Source organism: Podarcis muralis, chromosome Z, assembly GCF_964188315.1.
Source record: "Podarcis muralis chromosome Z, rPodMur119.hap1.1, whole genome shotgun sequence".
In the NCBI taxonomy this organism is placed as follows: domain Eukaryota; kingdom Metazoa; phylum Chordata; class Lepidosauria; order Squamata; family Lacertidae; genus Podarcis; species Podarcis muralis.
Window position 1 is genome coordinate 20984668 of NC_135673.1, and position 7309 is coordinate 20991976.

A 7309-nucleotide genomic window follows, 5' to 3' on the forward strand; every position below is an offset into this window, starting at 1 on the left:
CACTAAACCAGTGCAGCATGGCGTGGGGACTCACTTCCGCACTGCCCAAAATCGTGTCTGCGCAGATGCAGACGCCGAAAATCGTGTGTGTGCAGACGCTGAGTTCGGAAATCGCGTCTGTGCAGACGCAGATGCTGGAAATCACGCAATCCAGCCCACAGAGGGATCTTCGCTGGAGTGAACAGGCCCAGGTGAGGTAAACCTTGCCAACCCCTGTACTATAGCATGCCACCCACCAGACACCACCAGATACTTTGCATACCACCTATTAACTACTGCAAAATAGCTGTTATCAAATGTCAGCTGTCATACTCTTTTTCCTAGATAACCACAGGATATCACACATGAATGACTCAGACAATATTTAAGAAACATTCAAGCATCCAGCAAATTTCTGTAAAATATTCACCATCAAAATTCCAATTTTAAGCTGTTATTATGTCACTTTCCAATTAATGAGTAGCTACCAGTTGTTGTTGTCTATTGTATTTTAAATTATGTTTACTGTATGCATAGCTGTCAACTTTTCCCTTTACTTGCGAGGAATCCTATTCAGAATAAGGGAATTTCCCTTAAAAAAAGGAAAACATTGACAGTAATGACTATGTGAAAAAGCAATAAAATATATTTTTAAAAAGTTCACAGAGGAACGTTATTTGGATATATTTTGGAGTCTATTTGTTTCAGCTCCATAAATTGGCTGTGAACATAGGGCTTCTTTCATTTTATGATTTGCAATTATAATATGGCCAAAGAAGACCTAACATTTCAACAAGTGATGCAATCCCACTCACCTGGAAGTCAGCCCTGCTGAATGCAGTGGGGCCTGCTTCTGAGTGAACGTGCACAGGGTTATTGGGCTAACCTTTAAATAGGCAGCAAAGCCTCCATTTGGTAATTTTTTAAAGTGGAAGAGAAGCAACTACTGTTAATGTCAGGAGAATGTTTGTGACTGTGTGTGTGTGTGCAAGCACGAGGGGGGGGGTAGTATAAAAAGCTTAAGGTAAAATGGGTTTCTGTCTATAAAGATTCGTCTCCAGGCCAAGGTAAATTATGAAGTGAGCCATTTTTTTTTAAAGAAAGCAAACAAACATTTCATTGGACTGATATTTGGCAAAAGGAGCATTTTTGTGCAGGCGCCAACCTTGAGGGCTGGAAGAATGTAGCACATTCCTCGGGGTCTTTTAAGATTGAGAGCAGGGCTGTTTTCTTACTCTTAGCACAACCCTTCTCAAAGGCGACCATTTTAAAGGCCAGAAAAGAGTTGGGTGCACCCACAGGAGTATTTGATGCGATGGTGCAGAGGAGCCACACCGCTAAGGGGCTCCCTTCTACCTTAAGGTGACTGCAGGGAAAACTCTGCCAGAACCCACGTGTATTGGGGTGGGAGGAGTGTGGCACCCTGCCAGAAGAGGTGGAGCCTTGTGGGTCTTTCCCTGGGCCCACATCAACTCTCCCCTGAAATTGCAGGTGATTGGCAAGGATGCTCTGGGGTCAGACTAATGGTCTCTCTAGTCCTGCATCCTATTTTCTGCCCACAGCCCAAGCCAGACATGAAGGTGGCAAGCCTCCTTTCCTGTGGCTCTCTTGCAGCTGATATACTCTGCTTTTTTTCTGGGGGGATGCAGGGGTACCCTATCCCTAAACATTTTGTGAATCTTTGTACTTTTGTCCATTTACTGTATTATTTTTCCTGATTTGAACCCTAAAATAGTGATTTTCTTGACTCAAGATTGGCTGCAGGACACTCTGGCAGCCAACCATGGAAGCTGTGCCAGATGTTCGGCCTCCAAAAATCATTCAAAAACCAGAACAATCACTTACAGGTTTTCGATAGTTCGGGAGCCAAAACGTCTGAGTTTACCCTTAAACATTTTTTAAGAAAAAAGCACTGGATATACTACCTTAAAAGAATATGGGTCACATCTACACTGTGATGTTTAATGTGGTATATAATTTAATTTAACCCCCTTAAACAATCAGGGCTCACATCCCCACAGAATTCTGGGAGCTGTAGCTTGTTCAGGGTACTGAGAGCTGTTAGGAGGCCTCTGTTCCTCTCCCAGGGCTACAATTGTCAGGGATCTCAGGAAAGGAGAGATTTGTCAAACTATGCTGAAAACTGTAGGCGCCTGCTAACATCTCTCAGCACCCTGAACAAATTACAGCTCTCAGAATTATTTGGAGGAAGCCACGATTGTGGATGGAATGGAAGTGATGTATGGAAGTGAGAGCTGGACCATAAAGAAGGCTGATTGCCGAAGAATTGATGCTTTTGAATTATGGTGCTGGAGAAGACTCTTGAGAGTCCCATGGACTGCAAGAAGATCAAACGTATCCATTCTTAAGGAAATCAGCCCTGAGTGCTCACTGGAAGGACAGATCGTGAAGCTGAGGCTCCAGTACTTTGGCCACCTCATGAGAAGAGAAGACTCCCTGGAAAAGACCCTGATGCTGGGAAAGATGGAGGGCACAAGGAGAAGGGGGCGACAGAGGACGAGATGGTTGGATAGTGTTTTCGAGGTTACCAGCATGAGTCTGACCAAACTGCGGGAAGTAGTGGAGGACAGAGGTGCCTGGCGTGCTCTGGTCCATGGGGTCACGAAGAGTCGGACACGACTAAACGACTAAACAACAACAACAACAACAACAACGATTGTGGAACAATAACATTTTAAATGCATAGTGTGAACTTGGCCATGAAGTTTCGTTCTATGTATTTATAAGCCACCTTTCTTCAAAGGCATCCAAGGTGGTCACAAATTTTAAAATAAAGATGGCAACCGTTTTGCACGAGGGCTTCTGTTCCTGGCCCCCGTGCATGGCGTGTATAAGCCCACCTTGCCCATTCCACTCCCAACCCCCATTCTGCCCTTTTCCAGGTCCAAAAGGACCCACACTTTGGAGGTTGCACATCAGTTGGACTCATGCAAAATGGTCGCCATCTGTACTGAAAGGAACACACATCAATTGTCTATTTCCTTACATTTATATCCTACCTTTCTTCCACTATGTAAATACCCAGCCACTGAACAGCAAGGTAGTACCCACTTGGACATTCAGAACAGCAGCCTGAGAGTCACCTGTTGGGCCTATTTTCCAGGGAACATCCCTGATTTAGAGAAGCCATCCCGGTTTCTGATTTGATTCTGAAATGTCCCGCTTTTCCTTAGGACGTCCTTAGGATGTTGGCGAGAATGGAGCTATCCAACCCCCCAAGCTGTCTGAACGCATTCCTGTATAGGGAAGGGGTATTTATGTTTAATGTTTTATCATGTTTTTATATATGTTGGAAGCTGCTCAGAGTGGCTGGGGCAACCCAATAAGATGTGTGCGGTATAAATAGTAAAATTATTGTTATGGAATGGATGTCCCTATTTTCATCTGAGAAATGTTGGAGGATATGTACTAAGTGCCCCTTCTGGCGCTGATGCCATGAGTCCCTGGCTCCCTTGCTTAAGCCTAGAGCTTTATTTTCAGCCAGAACTTAGTTATGGCCCCTTCTAAGAGAATGAGGCAAACATTCATAGTGAGTTCCAGCATCTCTTTTTCTAGAAAAATAGCACTGCTTATTTTATGTATTTATTTACTGAATTTATATACCTTATGCCATATTATAGCAAACCATCATTTGCAGACATTTCCTATTCCACAAATGTGTCATTTCTCTCTCCATAGCCATCCATAAAGTGATTTATGTTCTATTGGGGAAAAAATCTTTCTTTCGTGTGTCCTCCTGGATTAATGGGCAGCCAAGCCTGTTTGATAACTGGCAGCATAAAGCGTACACACACCCCCCCTTAGGGGTGTGCAAGAGTCCCAAAATTTGCCTTGTATCAGCTTCCAAGTTGCTTTCTTGCTCTCTCTACTCAACCCATATTGTTGTTGTTTTATTTGTTTGTTTGTTTATATCCAACCTTTTCCCCAGACTGGGACTCAAAGTGCTTTGCACACATTAAAATAACACAGATAAGATACAGAAAGCTGAAAACATACAAAAAGTATTAAAAAAGTAATTAAAACAATACCAAAAAATCGTATTGAAATACAGATAATAAAGCCCTATTAAAAACCCTTTCCTTAAAAACCAGCCAGTTCCTAAAGGCCTGCTGAAACAAAACAGTATTCACCTGCTGGCGAACCCTCAAGGTGAACCCTGAGCTATTCTGCATACTGCATGAAGCGAAACTTGAACTTTTCTCTTTCTTGTATAAACTGGGTGAAATTTATAGGCACAGCAGCCATATTGCAGGTAAATAGGTCCCCACAAATAGGGATTTGTTTTGTGAGAAGAAAAAAAGGAAAGATTGACTTTCCTCCACAATCCTCCATCTCCTGCTCTTTGCTACCTTAAAATCGCGAAGAACTGTCCAATTGGTCTGCATTATTGCTTGCTTGCACATTTTGCTTAGAACATTTCAGCTTTTCCTTTGGCCTTTTACCTTCCAGGGCTTGTGACCTCTGTCAGTCTTGCAGGCCTCCAAGAGTCCCCAGAACACAAAGTTTTGCAAAACGTAGGGCTCTGAAGAGCATTACAGGGTTTATAATTTTAATATTTTTTAAAAAAATATCTGCTGCTAGGCTTTAGCAAAACAGAGCTCCTGCTGGCATGTTTGCATCATGTTGCCCCTCTACACTGCCCCACCCCTGCAGAAATTGACTTCTTTGGCTCACACAACAGATCTTTGGACCAATGCGTCCAAAATGTTTTGAAAAGAGGTAGCCATTTAAACCAATCCTTTCAGACAGCAGAGGCAGTTACTTCAGCAATACAGCAATTCCTGGCAATACAGCAATTCCACCAACAAGCTAACAATATCACAGTATAGGAAGTTCATTCTTCATAACTGATTGATTTTCTAGCCATGGCCAATAAACAGTATATCTGCGAAATAATAGGCACTTTAGTACTCATGCATCCAAGTACATACATTGTCCTCATCGAAATGCTCTCCCATAAGTCTCTCTTTCTCATTTATTCTAAATTTACCATTTCTCAAAAAAGGTTTGTCCATTAGATATTCTGTAGAGGTAAGTATGATTTTGCATGGATACTGCAAACAAACAAACAAACAAACAAACAAACAAACAAACAAGCAAACAACCTTACATGCTTCAGTGCAACTGTGGGCTTATCCACAGTTACTTTTTGCCCCACACTTTCCAGGCATGGTCCATGCTTTAAAGCTCTATGTCCAAGTGCTCTCTTTTTTTACCTGTGAAATCCCACTCTTTAAAGCTCCATTGGAGCAAGGAGCAATCCCCAGAAAACCCCAATTGATGTTTGTTGCACTTTAGCTTTAAAGAGTGAGTTTTCGGACTACTTGACCTTGAAGATCCCTTTCGACTCTACAATTCTGATTCTTCAGCTGTAGATTCCTGCAATTCTTTTAAAATTTGTCTCCTTGTTAAACTCAGCCTGCTCTCTTCCTCAGTTTGATTACACCCATATCATACTTTTAAAGCATGATTACACTGCTTTTAACAGTCACGGAGAACCAGAGAGGTACAGTTCCCTGCACCCTTAACAAACTACAACTTCCAGCATTTTTCATGACTGTTACAGTGACATAATAGTACCTTATATCTATGGTGTGGATAGGATGCACGTGAGTCTTTCTCACTACGAGGATGTTTTCTGCTCTTTCTTTGCATTCAGATGACTTCCTAAGTTAGGGATAGAAGTCCAGCTCAGCTTGCGTTTTAATGTGAACCTTTCTAACTCACACACATACATGCACTACAGATCTCCTTCAAAATTTAGCACTTCTATACATTTTGTGTTGCAGTTTTCCAATCCCCCGCCCCAAAATATGTACAAAACGCACATATCGGGGGACAGTGTGCTTACAAATGCATAGATGTGTTGCAATAGCATATCAAGAAAATATGCTACATTAGGTAGAACTGCTTGCAAAAATGTATATATTGGGATAAAGTGCTCCCTAAATGCTGATAATTTCTTGTGAAGACTTTTAAAAATCTGACAAACTGAAATTAAGATTTGGAAAACGGGTAAGTAAAATTGCCTATCTGTATTTAAGACTCAAGGGACGCGGGTGGCGCTGTGGGTAAAACCTCAGCGCCTAGGACTTGCCGATCGCATGGTCGGCGGTTCGAATCCCCGCGGCGGGGTGCGCTCCCGTCGTTCGGTCCCAGCGCCTGCCAACCTAGCAGTTCGAAAGCACCCCCGGGTGCAAGTAGATAAATAGGGACCGCTTATCAGCGGGAAGGTAAACGGCGTTCCGTGTGCTGCGCTGGCTCGCCAGATGCAGCTTGTCACGCTGGCCACGTGACCCGGAAGTGTCTGCGGACAGCGCTGGCTCCCGGCCTCTAGAGTGAGATGAGCGCACAACCCTAGAGTCTGTCAAGACTGGCCCGTACAGGCAGGGGTACCTTTACCTTTACCTATTTAAGACTCATATTTTTCTTTAGCTTCTTTTGGGGGGGGGACTCTCTTGTAAGTGAACTCAAACACTCATCCCCCATCTAATGCCAAATGTTTCACAACTTGAGAACCAAACACCAAGGGTTTTTATCCATACTGTACTTACCTTTTGCCCTGCACTTTCCAGGCACAGTCCACGCTTCCATGTTCTGGGTATGCGTGGGCCTTTCTTTGTCCTGCTGTTTAGGACTGAATCACAGCAAACATCAATTTGCATTTTCTGCGGACTTCTGCTTGCTCCGATTGAGCTTTAAAGAGCAGGTTTTCACAAAGAGAAAAAATTCTTTACGTAGTGCTAGCAGTGCAGACACTACTTGCAAAACATCAGTAATTCATTCTTTAAAGAGGTGTTCATTATACTATGGGAATTTGATGCTTTAAGTAGAACCATAGAATCTTATAATCAATTGTAGAGTTGGTTGGAAGGGGCCATAAGGATCATCTAGTCCAACACCCTGCAGGCAGAAATATGCAACTGTCCCATATAGGGATCAAACCTGGGCATTATCAGCACCATGCTTTAACCAGCTGAGCTAACTTGATTTTTATTTTTTTTACAAGACAAGGAAAGCAAAGAATCAATGAGTTTGAACAAGAATGGGAACTAGTTAAGAATTATTCTTAAAGCAAGGGATCTGTTGTACAACCAATCTTCTATACATACAATATGACTAATTTAATAAGCCCTAACTACTATTATGATTGGACATGGGTGGCGCTGTGGGTTAAACCACAGAGCCTAGGGCTTGCTGAACAGAAGGTTGGCGGTTTGAATCCCCGCGACGGGGTGAGCTCCCGTTGCTCGGTCCCTGCTCCTGCCAACCTAGCAGTTCGAAAGCATGTCAAAGTGCAAGTAGATAA

At 42.9% G+C, this 7309-nt stretch overlaps 1 protein-coding gene across 3 annotated transcripts in view; it reads right to left on the bottom strand.

Moving 5' to 3' along the window:
* Nucleotides 1-7309, bottom strand: part of LOC114588919 (rho GTPase-activating protein 20-like) — an 81018-nt gene that overhangs the window by 56009 nt on the left and 17700 nt on the right. The gene's annotated exons all lie outside the window — the stretch shown is intronic.